This window comes from Lutzomyia longipalpis, chromosome 1, assembly GCF_024334085.1.
Source record: "Lutzomyia longipalpis isolate SR_M1_2022 chromosome 1, ASM2433408v1".
In the NCBI taxonomy this organism is placed as follows: Eukaryota; Metazoa; Arthropoda; class Insecta; order Diptera; family Psychodidae; genus Lutzomyia; species Lutzomyia longipalpis.
Window position 1 is genome coordinate 38,279,840 of NC_074707.1, and position 19,726 is coordinate 38,299,565.

General features: G+C 32.7%; 1 protein-coding gene across 2 annotated transcripts in view; it reads right to left on the reverse strand.

Moving 5' to 3' along the window:
- LOC129787201 (elongation of very long chain fatty acids protein 7) overlaps positions 1-19,703 on the reverse strand; it is a 39,053-nt gene extending 19,350 nt beyond the window's left edge. The window contains exon 1 of one of the 2 annotated variants that reach the window (XM_055822581.1): positions 19,281-19,703. The gene's annotated coding sequence lies outside the window, so the exon portion shown is untranslated. Of the gene's footprint in view, positions 1-646; positions 1,096-19,280 lie in introns of those variants that run through there. The other variant, XM_055822582.1, reaches the window with a different exon arrangement.
- Between the last annotated feature and the right edge of the window lie 23 nt (positions 19,704-19,726).

Genomic DNA, 19,726 nt, shown 5'->3' on the forward strand with positions numbered 1-19,726 from the left:
GTTCATTCAGTTTTTCTTTTCCCCTTTTAAGCTGCAACTAAACTCTTTTTTTTTCACGAAACCCAGAAAAAATAACAACAATACATGTAATAGCGTAGTTAAACTTCAATTTAAGGTATCTCCATTCCATCATCAATGTAACACTTTCATGATTATTCTTTTGCCTTCCCCAATTATTTGCTATTCTTGATTTTTTTTATACATATTTTCATTCGTTTGAAATAAAAGAGAAAATTATATTGCTAATTGTGCAACTTTTGTGATTTTATCGGTGTTGGTTGTTATTTTTTTCTTCTTCACAAACAATAACTAAAAGAACATAATTTGTTGGGAATAAAATGAGCATGAAAAGGTAATTCAAGATTAATGTCTATCATAGGTAGGTAGGTACGTAAAGTGAGAACTAATTTCCTTTTTTTTTTTTCAACACACAACAAAAAAGGACTCTATTGATCCTTCACAAGTGAACAACATAAGGATTGGTCTATCGAAAATATTATGATAAATGGATTCAACACTCTATCGCTGTCACTTACACATCCTATGCCGTATGAGGCTCACTCACTGTAATTCCATGTCCACACACAGAAGAAAAAAAAATAAAGAAAGAAAAATCCAGCTAAAAGCGGTGAAAAGAAGGACTCACCCCTAGAAATGGGTGTGCTAATTGTGGGATTGGCCTCCTTATACCAAAGCTCTCTCTCTCTGTGTCACAAAACAAAAAACAACCCACAAGAATTGTGAGAGGATATCACTTATATGTGCCACTATCACGGAGTGTTGTCAATCACTTTGTCGCGCTCCTCCGAATGTGGAAGAAACTTTTATAACTCCTCTTCTTCCACGAACATACAACCAGTTAGTAAATCACATATGACGAAAAGAATGAATTTTATAAGCAGTTTTCGCATGTAAGTTAAGAAAAAATAATATTTCTTTAACTCTCGGAAGAACAAACAAGAGGAGATTACGTCAAACAATAATACGCCAACACTTTTAAATCACATTTAATGTAACTGTGCAATAAAGTACGTATATGCTTTTGCAGGTTGCAGACCAAGAGAGGCACACACTCTCCGCTTGGCTGATTAATCACAACTAAATATTTATCTATCGTGAAATTTCTCTTGTATACAGAGGATTGCGTTTTTCATTCTTTCTTCTTTTTCATTTTTTTTGTATTCTTCTAATACCTTCTTCTTCCTAGACTTTGTACATAGATTATGTAAAAAAATGCATTTGCAATTCATGGTGTGCAATTTTTGAGTAATTTATCTATTTTACCATAATGCCTTATTACATAGTTGTTTAGCGTGAAATGTCACAATGCTGCTGCTAAAGCAATAATTGAATAATAAATTATGAATCTGTCAAATTTTTTGACATTAGAAATATTTATCTGTCAAAATTTCGACATTTGAAATATTTATCTGTCAAAATTTTGACAAAACAAAAATAAAGTGTCAAGTTCTTGACAGTAGAACTGACATTTTTTTTTAATTCTGAGAGTAAAACATTGTCTGATAACTACCGAGATGATTACCTCATTTTCAAAAATTTAAACAAGATTTTAAAAAAGTAAAATGATTTATGAAGTAAAAAAATCTTTTAAAAAAAACTCTAAAAAATAATTTACCTAAACAAAAAAAATATTTTTGAAAGCAGAATTTTTTTTTATTTGACAATCTAAGAGCTGTCAAACATTTGACATAAGTTCATTATTAAGAATTGTCAAATCTGACAAATGCATTTTTAGGAGAAAAAATAATTTGAATTTTAACTAATTGAAGACATTTCCACTTCTAATAGTTTTAACATGGAATTATTCCTTAAATATAAATTTGAAAAGTGATCTAATCTAATCTAATTTTTATCTAATACACTGAAACCCTGAAGCTGACATTTCACAACAGTTGACCGAATAAATTCATTTACGTAAGTTAATGTAAAATCTTCCTCCCACCACCCCTTAAACAAAGGATAATGTCTCAAAAGTTATTACTCATTGATATTTCCCTCAATTATAAGGTGCACTTTTCCTTCAAATTGAGTCGTATGATAACGATAAATACCTTATTATCCAACCCCATTAAAGACTCCCGCTGCATATTCATTGAAAGAAAAAATGAAAATACTTCAATTTAATTTGAAAATTGAATGAAGGTAAAAATATGGAAAACTCTTGTTAAATTATTTCATTACTTTCGAGGATAATTTTCTCTCCATCTCAATGCAAGTTTTATCATTCAACAAAATGATTTTATTTTCTATTTTAATATTCATCATTGCATTATGAATAATTTCTAGTTTCATTTTTTTTTACAACTTTCTGATACGTGTTCGTAGATAAAGGAAATTAATATTTAATAATAACATGTGTAATGGTGTAAAAAAGCAATAAATAAAAAGGAGAATCAAATTATTCAATAGATTCTCCATTGCGAAAGGTTTTATTACTTCATTGGTTTATTTTGCATAATTTATTTTCAATATGTCGTTGCTTCGAACTTGTATAGATAATATAATCTGTGGAATATTATTGAATATATTTTGGGGAGAACTTAATGAAGAACACTACTTAAGAAATCAATTTAATTCTTTGGATTAATTCATCCAAAATGGAATGATTGGAGTTTATCCAAAAATGGCTATTTTGAGTAGAGATATCAAGCAAATTATGTTAATCTACTCACAATATCGAGCAACATTCCATTTTAGTAGATTTTCTGCGGCTTCTTTATGATAATTTTTTTTAAATAATAATATTTTTGAAGAGAAATATCACAGAAAAGTAAATTGGACACTCCACCTGAACCGGATATAAGTTAATGATGAGACATTGTGGGTGACGAAGAGGAAAATCAATATTTTCAATGTAAAATCTGTCTGGTATTTGCACTTTGACTTATTGCTTTTCGCATTAAAAAATTTATGTAAAAAAAACCCACGACGATTTTCTTGTGAATGAAACATTTCTCCGGGAAACGTCTCGTCCGTTGCAAAAGAGATTTTATAGTAAAGTAGTAAAAAAAAGTGATCTTTTGTAATAGTTTTTTTTTGTGGAAGACTTGTTTACAATTTCTCAGCATGGACAAGAATATATAGTCGAGATATGTCCATGTGGATGCTGTGAGCAGACGCACGCATATTTTTGTTACCTCTAAATCATCTTTCTGTGTATTATGCTACGATGTATATGACACTCCCATGTTAACGAGATTGACAAATAAAACCACAAGACGATTTCACCTATAAATGTGATTCCCAATATCTTCTTCTCTCACACTACATTTTAATGACATTTAATGGCCTCTGGGGAGGAGCAGAAAAAAGGTGTTTCATTCAACATCAAAGTTTTTTTTAAAGGCGATGAGATTTAGGGATTTTTTTGTAACGCCTAATCTCAATCTAAATCTTCCTACTGATCCCCCAAAAGATCTCAATCAATCTGTCTCATGGGTGTTTTGTGAATAATTTCAGCAACTTAACTCTTTCGGATCACACACATGGTGGTGAAAATTGAAAGAGAAAGGAATTGGAGACGTCATAGACGACACTGGAGAGAGAGAAAAAAAACATCCACACACACTCCATTGATACTCCATGAGATCAGAGAAATTCTCGCATTTTTTCTGTCTCCGATTTTCGCTTTCCGAGACGAAGGCATGGCATCTTACGAGACCGGATGTAACACACACTCAATGGAATTTGCAGCTCTTACTTCATGCGAGTTGAAAATGATGTTACAAAATTATGTTCTCCATAATATACAATTTTAGAATCCAAAGAATCTCCCATAAAAGAGTTTTATATCCTCCACATCAACAATAGGAAAAGACGCAAAATAAATCTCATGTAATGTTGACTCCCCATCGACACCTCTTTAAATATTTGGACAATATATATACACAAATAACTTGATGTTCATTTACGATCTCAAGATGTACTTTGTGGGATTTTTCTTGCATAAAGTGGCAGTGAAAAAAAATGGCAAATGTATGAAGGAGTGACGGCATTGCTATTGAAAGCCATCGTGCAAAATGTGCGCGCACAGACGATCATTAAGATTATATTGTGGGAGATTAATTGTTGGAACAGCCATACAGTCAGTTTAAGAGCAGAAGAATTGACAATTTTTCCCCTTTATGGGATACTAGGGTTGATAAAGTCAAGCAAAAGGTTATTGGGAAGAGCTTAAAAGCTTTACTTTCTTAATAGAATAGAGAATACAGTGGCAAAGCATAGGGAAGGTGCTTTAATGCCTAAACACTCTAAAACGTAAGGCAATGTAGCCTTTATACCTTAAAAGTTAAAAAGAATATTTTCCTCTTAAAAATTACGTGATATTCACACTTTTTTTTTTAAATAACGTTAGAATAACGAAAAGCTAAAGTTCAGAAAAGAAACTTTTAACTTAAAAAAAGAAATGTCTAGAATTTGATTTAAAGAAGTGCCAAAAGAACAGTCAAACTCTTGAAAAGAATCGTCAAATGTTTGAAATAAATCACGATTAACATTGGAATTAACGTTAAGTATTAAAATAAATATCAAACTTTAGAAAGAAAATGCCAAACTTCAAAAAATTACCTTTAAAGGTTAGAAAAGAAACGTCAAATGTTTGATTAAAAATGTACTGGTAAGCTGACCAAGCTTACGGGAGCTGTGTTTCTTTCAGTGTACCAATTTTGTGAGAGCAAACTAGAACGCGAATTAATTTAAATACGCGCAAAGTCGGGAAAAGTTGAAAAGTCATTCCTCAAGAAATCTTTAAAACGCCATATCTCGAGAACGGATCCATAGATTTTCATAATTTTTTTTTTGTTTGAAAGGTCTTGAAGTCAGCTATAACATATCGAAAAATGAAAAAAATTTATGTCGCCATTTTCGAAAAATTCGAGTTCGAAATTTTCGAAAACTTTGTTTTTGACTTTAGCGCCTCTTGCGGTCATTTCTCGAAGTTGCAATGTTCTAGACATTTGTAGGGTTTCTCGAAACCTTTCATTTGCGCTTGAATTGATCAAGATCTGACTTGTAGAACCCGAGATATGACATGCCAACTTTGGAAGGCTATATCTCGAGAACGGATCCATAGATTTTCTTCATTTTTGGCATGGAGCTAGATAATATAGTCAGCTACAACATATCAAAAAATGAAAAAATTTATGTCGCCGTTTTCGAGATATTCATCGAAAACTCATCGAAAATTTTGTTTTTAATTTTTGGCCCCCTAGCGGTCACTTTTGAAACTTCGGATGTTCTAGAGAGTTGTAGGGTTTGTTGAGATCTTTCATTTGACCCCGGGTTTATCAAAATCGGTCAAGCCGTTTTCGAGTTATGGTCGATTTTCGATGAAAAATTGTGGAGGCCATATTGACTAAACGGCTTGACCGATTTTCGAAAATGAGGTATCGTTGGAAAGCTCTTGATGGCCCCTACAACATATCAAAATTTCAGCCCTCTAGCTATTACAGGGGCTGAGATATAGCGAAAACAAAATTTTGAGGTTATTCAAAATGGCGGACGGGGGGGTGGGGGGTAAAATTTGACATCATAATCGGATGTCTTCCAGTCGATATTTAAACTTTGCCGTTTACCGCAAGTCTCTATCTATTACCGTTCTCTTGCAATTTAGCGATAGGTTCCGGCCGGACGGACGGACGGCCGGAAAAATTTTTTTTTGGCGCATACGTTTTTTGGAATGTGGGGACCCTAATTCGTGTTCATCCCAAGTTTGAGCCCGATCTGACGACTTTTGATTTTTCTCGGTACACAAAAGCTGTGTCTGAAAGAAACACAGCTAAAACTGTCAAAATGCTGCCAATTCAGCTGTCAAAAGAGACGTCAAGCTCTAGATAAGAAACATCAAACGTTAGAAAATTTGTCAAATCTACTTTTAAAAAAATATTAAACGTTTTAAAAGGAATATTTGGGAAAAAACTTTAAACTTTTGGCATTGGAACATCAAACGTTAGAAATAAAAAGTAAAAAAAAAGAACGGGAGACTTTTGAAGTTAAAACAAAATATCAACAAATATGTTTTTCTAAAAAAAATTCTCCTTCAATAGATTTCTAGCTACGATCTTGAGAGAAAACTTGTTCAAGAACTTTCTGGTCCTGCGACTTTTTCTCAAATTTCGATGAAAAATAAAATATTTTTCTAAGCCGTTGTCTGTCATTCTTAGCCCCAATCTCCCCTACATGCTTAATTATCCTCGCAGAGATACCCACAAACATACAACAGTTGAACAATCTGCACCTACATTGTTGTCGTGCCGCATTTAAAACTCAATTAATCAACACTGGAGAAATGGTTGATATACCATGAGATGTGGTAGAAGAAATTGTTTCTCTTTTTGGGTGGAATTTTGTGAAATTTCTTTTAGTCTGCACGTCACAACTCAAAATCCACTGAATTTGGAATTAGTGTAACGACCGTACGCAGTGGAATGTTGCCATTTTTGTGTTGACACACCACTACACACCATTAAATATGCTGAAGAGTGTCTTAAACTCCCCCTCTATTGTTAATTGATTGATGATAGTCAATTGATTGAGCATTGATACATAATTTTATGGGTGAAATGGAATTCACATTGCTTTCCAGCAGCAGTGAGTGTCTGCTTTTTCTCTTGAATTTTATCCTCGGCCCATCTTTAAGTACTTATACCGTGTGATTTATTATTCTCCATTTAATTCACTTAATGGCTCAATAGAGACATATCGTAACTCCAAAGAGTTCCAATTTTGTGATTCTTAAATTAATTCTTCTTGTTTTTGGATTGTTTTTTTGTTAGGGGATATTTTCAAATATGAATTTTGACATAACGGCTTTCTGGGGTTCCGAAGATTTACGATTATTGACATTTATTTACCCGGAAGTAGCCGAGTCCAAATTTTTCGTAAAAAATTAAGAATTTTGAGTAACTTCCTTTATTTATCTTTTAATTCATGAAATTCTAATAATTTCAAGATTACACAATTGATTTTCTTCAGATTGATTCATGATTTTGAAAACGTTCTAACGATATTTTCAAATTTAATTTTTGACATAATGCCCCACGCAGATAAACGACATTTGACATTAATCCATCCGAATGTGGCCGAATTGCATTTTTCTTTTGAAAATTAAGAATTTTATATTTCTTTAAAAATATTTTCAATTCAGAATTCTAACCACTAGAAAAAAACTATTCAATCAAATTACAGGGAAACAATGAAAATAATTCTTTATAAAATGACACTTAACTTTGTTTTTTTGTCTCTCTTGTGTAAAAGATGAAAAATTGAATAGAGATGGGTGACCTTCTCCATGAAGACACTACTTGAATGAAGAATATTATTTTTTCGTACAGGGCGGGAGGGGCTGGTGGGGGAATTTCGTGTGTGGAGAAGAAAAGTCTCTTGAACACTAAAATACCAAAATCACACACTTGACAAAAGTGCGAGTAAAGAGCTTTTATTTGATGACCGCCAGGCATCTCAATGAAGGTCACTTTCAAAATGAAGACTGAGGGAAGGAGAAAATTAAACTTTTTTTTTTACTTAAAACATTGTTTTGCTTACTTTAGCATTTTAATTAAACCCCTTCTTATGTGAGTGAGAGAGAGATAATTTAAAACAATTAATTGCACTTTGTTATTAATCATGTTGTGTAATTTAGGGTATTAGTGTTTGTTGTAAATGATTTTCTTCGAAGTAATAAAAAAAAGTTTTGCACGATTTTTTAATTATCTTCAAGAACGTGTTCCCAAAATGCTTTTTTTTTTTCATTCAAAAGAAGAGAAAAAAAGTTGAAAGAGAAAGATCGAAAAGAGCATCAAGGACAATGTCACTGACACCTCTCTTATGTTTTAATACCATCTCAACATGCGAAAATGTTAATGATTTTGAGGTAAAGGGCGATGTTGTACATGATCTCTCACTCTCGCTCTCATGTCTCTCCTATGATTTTGAAAGTTTTCCCATACGCGCGACATAAACACGATCATATGTCGTGAATTGTGATTGGTTTGTCTGGTTAGCTTGCCACTGAATTAAAGACAAAAAAATGTGGACAATTGCTTACAAAATGGAGAGGGAGAGGTATTAATGAAATTGGTCTTGAAGAGTTTACAAGCCATCCACCAGAAAAAATTCCGAGACGACAAAACTTCCCAATAAAATGTGACTCCATTGGCGTAGTGTGAAAAAAAAAGGTTTATATACGCACATACCTATATATTTTTCATCTACCCATTCAACTTTCATTTTCGACACTTTATTTTTGTTTTTAGCTGCAAGTATACAACAGCGGATGGACCGGAAAGTGGTAGTGTGGTGGTCAGTTTTGAGCTGACGAAGAAATGCCAAAAGAAGTTTATTTAACAAAGTTATAATTTTTATGTTTTATTGTCTTTTTTTGTCGTTTATGTATTCTGTTATCAGAGATGAAGAAGAGGTCAAGGTAAAAAGATCTTCTTTTTGTGTGATAAAAATTTTATATAGGCTGTTTTATGCGGGAAGAATGAGTTTTATTATTCTTCCACATATGCTTCAGACGCAAATGCTTCAATTTAGACAAAATCCATGTGAACAACTTTAAATTTAATTTAATTTTTTCTTCAAATTATCCATTATGTGTTTAATTTAGTAATTCTTTTGCTTATTACTCAAACGCATATGCTTCGCATGTTCAACAGAAGCAATTGTCAATGCTTAAAATTATTTAAATTTGAGATCTTAAAAACCTCTCCAATTTATTCTTCATACGCGTGTAAGCTTAAAGGCAATTAGTTTCATGATTCATTTACATATGCCTCAAACGCATGTGCTTTATAAATGTTAAGCATAATATGCTTGTAAATATTAAACAATATTCATAAATTTTAAAAGTTCCAAATTAATTCAATTTAGATAAATAATAAATCTCTCTCTAATTTTCTTTTTACGAAAGGTTTCATAATTTTTTCTTATGCCTCAGCCGCATATGCTTCATTGCTTTTCTGCATCATTTACTTTGCAGATATCTATATAATAAAGAAAGGATTTCGTGTCTGTACAGCTATACAAATCTACACCGTTTGACCGATCGCGATGAAATTTGGTACAGAGACTCCTTATATCAGGCGCTTTCGAATGGCCGTATTCATTTTCCCCCCAAAGCCCCCCTTCAGGTAGCCCCCATATAAAAGTCATGCATTTTTTGCAAATTTTTGAATTTGGCGCCCGAAATGTTGTATGAAAATGATTTCTTCTCTTTTCAAATTTTATTTTCGGGACTGATAAGTTTTCCAAATATACTTATAAACCATCATAATTTTTTCTCTTTGAAATTTGCGCGAAGCGCAACAAATCCCCGCGAAGCGGGGCGAGGTAAATTGGAGCGAAGCGACAGTTTTTTTACGTTTAATGTTCATGCTTATAAGCTTCATCTTAGTGTGCATCACGTTCATATTTCGTGTGCTTATGCTTCTTGCGTTTATGCTTCTCATGCATATGATGCAATCTTCATTAAAACATATGCCACAAATCAATTTAAAAACTAGGTTAAATTACGTTGGTATTAACTTTCAACAACAAAAAATGCAAAAGGAAGCAATAAGACTTATGTCTCATACCCTTAGGGTAATGTTGAGCTCACAAGCAACCAGTTATACTTTTTCCACCATCAATATCAATTTGATTTCACTTTTTATAAAGCATCAAGTATTAAATTCATTCATTTTGTTCGTGAATTCCACAAACTTCTTCGAAGTTAGAATACTGAATTTTAAATAAGCAACCAAAATCGTGTTTTTTAGCTGTAAAAACCGCCAAAAAAATGCACACAAATCATGTGAGACATTTGCATAATGTAAATCAATACAAGAATTCCACCACTTTCTCCGCATACATTTTATCGATTAGTGTTCCTCGGAACGCGAGACTTGGCTTCTTTCACTTTTTTTTCCCTCTTCCCATCATGCCGCGACGCTGGTGCTCCGAGAGACGCCTAGTGTTGTTCTAAGTGTTTATGTGTATCCAAAAAGGCGGTCAAGGCCACTCCACGGTCGTTGTCTTGCAAGAAGATCCGATTTAGAGCTCAATCGATTTTTCTCTGCCGGCACACAACCCATCAATCCCCATCGACATACATGTGTGCACCTCCATCATCATCTCTCTCTGTCCATGGTACATCATACGGCGCGTATTTGTAACACCCCACCGTGCGGGCCTTCCCTGTACACCTCATCGTTATCTCATATACTTGAGGTGATTGTATCAAATACAACTCATTGGATCGTGACCAATGAGATAAAAGCGTGAGACAATACCGTCAAAAATCGTACGTTTTTATTTTTGCATGCTCCACTGAGTCATTCCGCGCTAAGTTGAGAAATATATATTTTTTTTTTTTGGGGAAAAGAAGAAAAAAAAAGTGAGTGGCTCTCTCCCGAGAATTTCTTATCTTCCTATACCCACTCATACGGTATGATTCGCTCATATCACATACGCGGCATTTCTCTCCTCTAATACAAACTTATACCTCAATGGAATTCTCTCTCTCCACTGTGCGCTCTATTGAAGCTTTGTGGGGGAGATTATATAATGTTTTGGGTGAAAATAGGAAAAATTAACTTCAAAAGCTCTCTGCGAAAAAAAAAATAAACCACATAATATGACCACATGCTAATTAATTTCAATCACTTCTCAGAATAATTTAGCACGCTTTTTTGCCCACCTAACTGTTTTGCAATATGCGATATTTCTTTTTTCGGTTGTAATATACCTATGTATGCAGCACATTCAGGTTTTCCCGGGAAAAATTTTTCATTCCAAAAATTAATTAACTAAAACCGAAAAATCACGTGAGTATTTTTTTTTAAAGAGAACTATTTACATTTGACTAAATAAATAGTTGTGGTTTTGGACAAAATATTTTAAAATAAAAATAAATGGAGTGTGGTTGTGCAACAGGTTGTTCATATTTTACAAAATACGATAAATGAAGCATTTAGTTAAAAATTTATTTACTTTTTGCTAAATTATTCATTTTTGTCAAATGAAGAATTTTCATTTACTAATTAACAAATGTTTTGTTAATTACCAAGATTCGTATTAGCAAAATGGCTAGAACGTCATCACTTTTAATAAGAAAAAAAAACCCGGTTCGAAGCTCGTATTAGCTGGATTTTTCCTCCTAAGTAATTTATATTTTTAATGGACATTTAAGTGCTCAAAAAAACATTATAAGAAAATTATTGAAAATAAAATTTTGCATTATTATTTCTCCAGGGTAATTGCCGAAGTCTATGTTTTTCTTAGTCCTAATTAATTATTTAATAAGAAAATTCAGGTTCAAAGCCCGAATTGGATGATTTTTTATCTTACAAATTAGGTACTTATTTATGTTATAAGTTTAAAAACTTTTAGAAGACAACGATTTAAAAAAAAAAAAATATTGATAAAAGGAATATTTCATTCCTCTAATTCTTGTTTTATCATTTAACAAATATTTTTATTATTTATTTATCTTTTAGGTCTTTTAGTGTTTTTTGTGAAGTTTATATTTTTCTTAATCTTAAGTTTTCTTTTAAATTTCAGGCTTAAAACACGAATTGAATAATTTTTTCTAAAGTATCACATTAAAATTTTAATTTACTTTTAGGTGCTCAGAAAATTTTTAATGGACTTTTAGTGATTAAAAAAAAATTTTAGTGTGATTGGCAAAATTTACGATTCAATAAAATGATGGTTTATAGTAAAATTTAATCGAAGAGGGAAAATAAAAGAAATTAAAACTTTTATTTTATTGAGTTTTATATTAATCTTTAACATGTTGTTTATCTATAATTGTCTCAGGTGCAAAGACGTCAAGTACGGAACGTAGAACCTCTGGTTCAAGTCCGGGGTTGGCTAATTTTTTTCATAATCAATATAGCTTCCTTTAAGCTATTTTAATGAATTTTGCACAAAAGCTCTAACAGAAATGAACGAGAATTAAAGAGATAGATTCCTATTCTTTTTATTATTTATTATTCATTAAAAAAAGACATCAAACTTCATAGAAAAAAAAGCCTAAGTATTGCCTTCCTAATTGGCCAAGAAAAATTACTTGTGATCATCAAATTTTTGGTTTATTTATTAATTAAAAATTTTGACTGAAGATGTTGCGATAGAGTCTTCGAGTGTACACGGAGAAAAAGCAGACCAAGCAGAATCTCTGCGCTATTAATTTAATTCAATTTAATACACCCGTCAAGTGACTTTCGTGGTCGTTTTTTTTTCATCTCTGCCGTCTGTATTTTTTCGGCTGTATGGTGAAATATCAAAAACGAAAATGAATGAAATGTTGTATAGAAAAGAGGAGTGAGCGCGCGGAGACTTTCACTGCTCAATAAAAATATTTTCTTTTTTTTTTACTTTAAATTTATTTTCTGCACAAAAAAGCATGTCAAAATTTACGGGAATTTTTCGCGAAAATAATTGGACTTCTTTTTCCGGGGGCTCCACCACGCTCCATAGCTAATATATTTATCTCCAATACTTGAGCATTTTATCCAACATTGTTGCTACTAATAATGTTACAATGTTGAGATGAATTTAATTTAGATGGGGAGAAATAATTCTCCGATTGGTTTTGAGAATTGGAAATGCCATGGAGTTTACGCATCATAAATACTCAAAAGGCATGCGAGAGGAAAAATGAAGATCAGAGAGTGGAAATGAGCGATGGAAGAAGGAGATGAACAGAAAAAAAGAGAGATGAAGCTGATGGTGCGGAATGTTTAACCAAATTCTCTCCCAGATCTTATTTTATATACCTTACTCTATACACAACATACGTTATGTACCATATATTGTGGAATATGATTGCGCCAGTGAGTGCGGAAATACACAATAAATCGAATAAAATTCTATTAAGGTTATACTGAAGAAATATAGATGTAAAGGACACCAAATGCGGTGGAAAAGAGGGAACGTGGTGTGCAGAGAAGAAGAAGAACAGGAAGTTGTAAACACAAGAAATTTCGTCACTTTACACAGAAAATTCAAATTGCATTGTCCAGAACAAATAGAGGCTAAATATTTATAAAAAGTAACTTCCCCGCACCTTTATTTTCTGCCGCAATTATCAGTGGGTCTCCTGCTTAGGCAATCAAGGCTATCCATGTCTTATCAATATTCATAAGATAAAATTTATTTCTTGCAAAACTATTCATTTTATTTACCTACTTGTTTCCTTTCTTATCGGGTTATTGGAAGTCTCTTTATAGTTTTAATTTATTTCTCTTTCACTACACATTTATCACTATTATTTACAACACCAACCAGGCTATGGGAAAAATGTGGGAAATGCAATTACAGCAATGACCGTCTTTTCGAGTTCATTCATAAAAAAAACATAAACGACAAACTTTTTTTTTTTCAAGAATAAAATAATTCTTAAAAGAACAAGACAACATTTGGGGGCTATCTGTGTACAACGACGTGAGGACATTTTAACGAGAAACGATGTATCAATGCTCACTAAAGTGATATTAAGATGAAAGAAGGATTCAATCAGCACGAAACAATTTAATTATAGTAAATAATCAATTAGAATGATTTAAGTTTTCTAGCCGAGACTCTAGATCTTAAGGGGGGTCTCTTTTGAGAGCTGGTGAAATTAAATGTTTTTATTTTTCTTAAAGTTTTTCTTAAACTCGGTTTTCAAGCGTTAGTCACATTTAAAGACTTATTATTGAAGAGTAAGAAAATCATTTTCCGCCATCTTAGGTGCGACGCCATCTTGAGATTTTCCTCAAAACACAAAGGTAGGTTTTTCTCAGGATCTACTGGATGGATTTTGATGGGGTAAAAAGCAAATGAAAGAGGAAATACTAATGCAGATTTTGATGTACCAGAATTTTGAAATTCCGTTCTGGGACTGAGAAAAGTGGAAAAATGTGACTTCTGTTCACAAGTTTTTGACATTTTTGCACTTTTCTCAGCCCCAGAGTGGAAATTCAAAATTCTAGTACATCAAAATCTGCATTAGTCTTTCCTCTTTCATTTGCTTTTTACCCCATAAAAATCCATCCAGTAGATCCTGAGAAAAACCTACCTTTGTGTTTTAGGTCAGTTCTGTGGAAAAGTCGGAAAATTGCAAGATGGCGTCGCACCTAAGATGGCGAAAAGTGATTTTCTTACACTTCAATAATAAGGCTACAAATATAATCAACATTGGAAAACCAGGTTTAAGAAAAAACCCCAAAAATTACAGCATTAAAAATGTGTAAATTCTAACCAATTTTCCCAAGAGACCCCCCTTAATTTCTTGTGTAGAATTGAGATTCAAAAAATAAAGAAATCAAGCTTCACTCCTTTATAGGTTAAACAAACAGATTCCGGTTCATTGTTTATAACGTTAGTACTGGGATTAAAAAATAATGGGGATACAAGCCATTTCTAATGTACTTCAAGCTTAAAATAAAAACTAAAGTTGTAAGAAAATAAAAGTTTTACATGATAAAGTTCACCTTAACAAGCATTTACATGATTTTATTTTCATCAGGTGTTTAATGGTTTAAATTGAATATAATGTTAGAATACAAAAAAAATCATAAAAGTCATTTAAAATGATTTTTTTTTATTAAATTAAACACCTGACTACAAAACCTTTTCAGAAAAACTTGAAAGAAAATTTTATTTCTCTTTAAGAAATTGCAACATCTTTTTTATACTATTACTGAACTTTGAACAAAAAGCATTTAAATTCTGTTTATATTTTGAGAATTTTTCGTAGATTCTCCAACAATAGAGAGCATTTTTAAAGACAAAATTATAAATTGAAAGAATCTTTAGAATTCTGTTCATTTAATAACATAGTGAATTTTTTTCAAAGAAAATTAAAGTTTTTGAAGTCAATTCACAAAAAATTAAAAAAAAAAATTTAATTATTCCTAATCTAATGGTTTAGATAGGTAGGGGAGGACGGGGTAATTTGGCCACTTTGGCGGTTTTTGGGATATATCAAGCAAGTATGGTAGTACGAGGAAAAACAAATAGCCCTATTTTGTAGGAAATTTTCTGGCCTACAACTTTCCCATATAACACTTTTCTTTATCTCGATGAGAAATGGGTGAATTTTCCATTTTCCTGGACCCTTAGCTTAGTGTCCAAATTACCCCGAGCACGGGTAATTTGGACACTTTGACGCACAAATTATTAAACATGAAAATTATTGGACAATAAAAAAATTTTATTTTTTCGATTATTTTTTTGGAAGATAGGATATTTATCTAAGATTCATTTCCAGTAATTTGCCAGATAAAAATATTTAACAGAGCCTCAAACTTTATCATTTTCTGAACCATAAACGAGCATGAACTCAAAAAGGCCATTTTTCAAATTATCCTAAATTTCTTTTTCTAGCTTAAATCTTTTGTCATACTTTGCTTACAATCATTAAGAAAACATTAAAAGGCACAACCATAATTAATATCTTAAATGTGGTCGGAAAATTCTGCCGGAAAAACTCAAGTGGCCAAATTACCCCACTCCAATTTTCCGGATAAAAGCATTTCCACAGGAAAATCTGTTTGTGATATCGGAAAATGGATGTCACTATCGTATTTATGAGGGATCAATGACCCTTAATGACTTAAAAGTTCATTTTTAAGTGTTAAAAATTTTTCGAAAATTACGTACATTCAAAATGCCAAAAGCACTTGAAAAAGTGAAAAAAATGATTTTTATCAAATAAAAGAAAATCCAATGATCGGATTTTCCCCAAACTTGGTACGATTGAATATTTCTATGGAGAGTATAAACTGTAGAGAAATGGATTTTCTAGCATTTACCATACTTGAGATATTGCCATAAATGACTTTGCCAAAGTGGCCAAATTACCCCGTCTTCCCCTACCTACTAAATAAATTATTTCCATCCTCTCTTGGTAGCTAATACATAAATATTGTTAACATAATGTTTTATTGAAACTATCTTTTGATTAAAATTCATGAACAGAAGCATTAAAAAATCATTAAATATTAAAGATTTGTGAAATCAACGAAATTTGAAAAAAAAAAAAGAGAATAATTTTCAATAAATTTTATTTCGGCTTTCTTGGCAAAAGCAGAAAGTAATAAATTAGCGGGGAATTCAATAGAATTGATCCACATATTAGAAAGATTAACTTTTCAATCACACACAATCAATCAAAACTTCGACAGACCTCTTTCGTAGATTGGATAGAACTTGAAAGCTGCTGTATGAGCTATTTGAGTGGTTATATGTAATTAAAATTGGTTGCGAGATTTTTTGCAATTAAATTCACTTCAATTGCAAGAATTAAATAATGTTGAGGTTCAAGTCGTCATTTTACGGGGTCGGAATTAATAAATGGCATTAAAACAGTGGACAATGATCTACAATGAATGTCGTGTGGAAAATTTTCATGAAACTGTCATTCTTTTTATCTTTGCTAATGGATTAGGGGATAAGGTGATTGCTTTCCAATATAAACTTCTCAGGATCGAATCCCAGTATTTCTGTTTTTTTTTCTTAAAAAATTTCAGTATTTTACCATTTTCATTTCATAAAAAACGATGCTGCAGCATATAAGTAAAAAAAATGAGAACTTTCTCATCATAAACTGTAATTAAAAGAAGATTATTGTGTGAAAAAAATCCTCTTTGTTCTGATATTGAATAATTCTTATTGCTCTCTCAATTATTCAAATGAATATATATCACTTTTAAAATGTAATTAAATTGTTTTTTTTTTATGTTTCATTTGTTTGTCAACAAATACTTTTACAAAAAGGGACTTTTACAGTCGTAACGAAATGAACAATAAAAATTAATTTGCGTATGAAAAATATCTAAGTTCTAGTACCGAATCACAAGCCCAATTTAAAACAGTTTAAATGTCTGTTAAAATTTAAATCATAAAAAAGGTTACACAACAAGTTGATAAAAAAATTTAATGAAGACTTTTTCCCTATCTTCTCTTAATATTCCCTTCAACTCTGTATTTTATGAAAAAACCAACAAATAAAATAGAAAACATCCTGTTGTATTTTTTTTATTTATTAGGTTTGTATTAAAAATAAACTCTAATTAGATTCTTAGCAGATTTTCATAAAGTTTTTCCGAGAAATTCGATATTTCACGCCACATATTTTGTCTAACACGCTTCCCTTGAAAACAAGTTGCAGATATTGTATTTGATTCGAGAAATTTTGCCTATTCTTTTGTAATTCTAAAAAAAATCTGAAACCTTTGATCTGGATCGTCAGATCCTAAATAAATTAGTTTCGATTTAAAAAAAAATAGCTCTTTCTTTAGCAAATACAATATTTGCTTTTTCAGCCAACTTTATACTCGGTTATGCTGTTACAAGTGATGAATTATCTTGTTTTTACGACACGCCAGTTAAGATTTTAATAGACTGCCTTTTAGACATTGATTGCAGACCAATAGTGATCACTATTGATGACTGTTATTGTGAAATCTCGCATTGAACAGTGGCGATCGCTATCTTAACAACGACAACTCTGCTACATCAGACACCTGTCCGCCTAAACAAACTTGACACAATCTATTAAAATACATTTCCTGCTTTTCTAACTATGTTGTGCAGTAGAATGGCTTAAGAGTTAGATTTACGGTCAAATGAGGTGAATAGGAACAGTTAGACTACTGTTAGATAGTTTCCGGACTAACCAAAATTGGAGTTTTTTTGTTTTTGGAAAACTGTTTATTAGTAAAACCGATTTAAATAGTTAGAATTTTTTAAAATGATGTTTATAACCTTTTTATAATTTTTGGGTATATGTATCCGGTTTATTAAAATCGATCCAGTCGTTTTTCGTATAACAGCCATTTAAGTAATCAATACGAACTAAGAAGGATTTCCTAAACTGGGTACCAAAAACGAATCGCTTAACCGATTTTAAATAAAAATATACAAGTTTTGAAACAAATTGCTTTAAAAACTTGTCAAAATCGGTTCTCTGTTGACTAAAACACAAGATCTATCAACTTCCAGAGTAATCCTCGGTGGCGGCAGTTTCACCCAGAAAAAACTCACATATTTCTTGATCTTTGGGTCACGTTTGAATGTTAAATCATTGGCTACAGATAGGCCCTTTATTATAAGAAAATCTTTACAAAAAAAGTGAGAAAAAAGTCTCATAATAAAGTGGTTTTCTCTGTAGACCCTGACGAAGACTCCAAGTAGGGCCGAAAACTCTGGAAAATGTATTTTTTCTGTTGATAATAAGTCTTAAACAATGGGAAATGCTTCAATTTTGCTCCTCCGGATACTTTTAAATGATATTTCGGGTATTCTAAACACGTTTAAGACATCAAAATTGTTGGCAATTCTTTTAAAATCATTAAAGATAAGTTTTAAAATAAAAAAACCTAGTTAAAATTCCTTTTCATGTTTTTTTATTGTTTAAAAACAATAAAAACAACAATTTATTGTTTCTAAGGTGCTGCCCTCTGTTGCACAAAAATCTATTAACATCACAACTAACTAGATTTCCTTACTAATTAACAAAATAACAATGATATTTCTTCATAAAGGAAATTCTAGTAATAGCCCAAGGAAGTAAAATAAATTAAATAGACAGCTCTATTCTTCTAGAAGTCCTAGAATTAAAGGACTTCAAAATAATATCGTACATCCGGTGGCGTGTCACGCTTGTGAATCCCTTCCACCATGAGCTGTGTATGCCCCATTGCGATCGACCCGTGTGTACATCCCAAATGTCTTTTCGGAATAAATATTCATTGTGGCCTCTCTGTGTTGGAATTTGAATAAAAATTTCTATTTGGACGTTTTGTGAGACGCGCGAGTTGGGCAGGGAATTTGCATAAATGCGACAGCGGGTCACGGTGGAGGTCGTGACACTGTACAAATCGATTGAACATAGCGCACAGAGAGTCCCTTCCGGGCAGAATGGATGTGTATGTGTTTGTTGGGGGAGGAATGTGTAACAGGTCATTGTCCCACCTTCACTCCCGGAAGGATAACGCGGAAGGGAAGAGAAGAGGAGGATGTTTTTTTGCACCTGCAGCAGCGGAGAGGATGGTCTCAGCTGAGTTGTAAATTTACGCCTAGTCCACCAACTGTAAACGTGTTAATTTTAATCGAGATACGTGCCGCTTTCGCGAAAATCCAATAATGAACTGTTAAATCGGTGCCCCTCTCTCTTCTCTCACTCTCTTCTTGACTCTCTCCGGAGCATCGCGGTGAACACACCCAGAATTTCACACTGAGCCCCCGCACAGGGGGGCACGTATTTGTAGATTCAGGGGGGTACTCACCGGTTTCTCGGGGGCGACAGGATGCTCACAGTGTGCGGACGACGGTGCCTTCGGGGGGCGCATACAGTTGTCCACGGGAGGGGTTGTGTGCGGGGGTAGAGGATTGGAAACCGCCGCGTGTGAGGTTATGGTCACACACCTATCGCCAATTTGCACGGGATAATCCACAGAGTAGCCTCTGCTGCACGCATCGACTACCAAGCACACGCCCGTGCTTTTTCACGCACGCACAGTAATTTTACCGAGGAGATGGGGGCGCAAAAAAAGGTGTCACAACCAAATCGATACGGCAAAAATCCACCAAACAACCTTCCGTGGGCTGCGTGAGAGCTGAGTTTCTCGTGTCCACTGGGGAGCTCAACTAACTGCCAGCTACTTCCAATCACGAAAACGTTGGGGCCTTTTTTGTTGTTGTTGTCTTTCCCACTAACAAATTTAGGCGCATT